This window comes from Triticum urartu, unplaced genomic scaffold, assembly GCF_003073215.2.
Source record: "Triticum urartu cultivar G1812 unplaced genomic scaffold, Tu2.1 TuUngrouped_contig_9417, whole genome shotgun sequence".
Lineage (NCBI taxonomy): Eukaryota > Viridiplantae > Streptophyta > Magnoliopsida > Poales > Poaceae > Triticum > Triticum urartu.
This window is the reverse complement of record NW_024120459.1, coordinates 9515-10545: the sequence shown is the minus strand read 5'-3', so window position 1 is coordinate 10545 and position 1031 is coordinate 9515. Positions and strand designations below refer to the sequence as shown.

General features: G+C 52.1%; 1 long non-coding RNA gene across 1 annotated transcript; it reads right to left on the bottom strand.

Annotated features, from left to right (window-relative positions):
* Window positions 1-337: 337 nt before the first annotated feature.
* Window positions 338-791, bottom strand: LOC125532226. Its single transcript, XR_007293886.1, has 2 exons — window positions 731-791; window positions 338-652 (listed from the first exon to the last, which is right to left on the bottom strand). It is a non-coding gene; the product is annotated as an uncharacterized LOC125532226 (long non-coding RNA).
* Window positions 792-1031: the final 240 nt, after the last annotated feature.

The window sequence follows — 1031 nt, the reverse complement described above, 5'->3', positions numbered from 1 at the left end:
AGATGCACCTTGGCCCGTTCGTGCAGTCTTTGGCGTGGTGGGCGGGCTCCATGCACAAGAGGCACAGCCCGTCGAACGCTGGGTCCGGGCCGTCGCGCTTCACTGCCTCCCTGCGCTTTGTGCCGCGGCGGCCACGGTTGCGCCTGTCCTTGGGCTGCTCCCAGGGCGTCGAAACCCTCCTCCGAGCTCACAACATGGACCTCCGTGCGAGGGGCACGGCGCGCCCTTGAGGATTCAGCCCCCGACTCCGGCATCGGGAGCGGCAGCCAGCGTGGGCTTCGACGGAGAGGGGAACTGATTCAGACAGAACGACAAGCCCCCAGTTTTCGCTTTGGCGTTTCTAAAAACTATCTTGCTCATCGGTGGTACAAATCAGTTTATTCCCATTGCATTACGAGTTACAACCATCCATCAAGCTCTAGAAGCGGAACCGTGCAAGCTACATCTACCCATCTAGGCATTACAAAGTTAACTGACTCTTACTTCTCTTTCCTTGGTTTTAGGCTTGCCGCTAGTAGCTCTCTCATGTTCTTTGTTGAGGTTTCTTCGTCCATTTCTTTGTGCTTGTCCCTATAAAACTCCAGGTGCGCCTCAACTGAAAATGTGATGTTATTCTGGAGGTCCTGTTCCTTCTTTTCTTTCTTCTGAGCGTCTAAATTAATAAAAAGGAATTGTGTCAAAGTCAGTGACAAGAGGGCACTAAACTGAAAACAAAATTGAAGGTACTTACCGGTCAGCTTCTCCTTCCGCTTCCCAGCACCTCCATTGTCTTCCATTTCTCCTTGCCTGCCCCGTTTCCTCCCCCTTCCGCTTCCCTACCCCTCCATTTTATCTCTCTCTCTCTCTTTTCCAACACGAAACTATGCATCTTTCGAAGCATTAATTTCTAACTTCCAATTTTAGGAAATATAACAGCTCGTCCTTCATGGGCACTGCTGCCTCCTCTGCCTCGCTCTGCAAACCAGCAGGCCAGCTCATCTGCTCACAAATGAACTAACGCCAACTCCCAGCAGGGCAGGTCATGTGCTCAC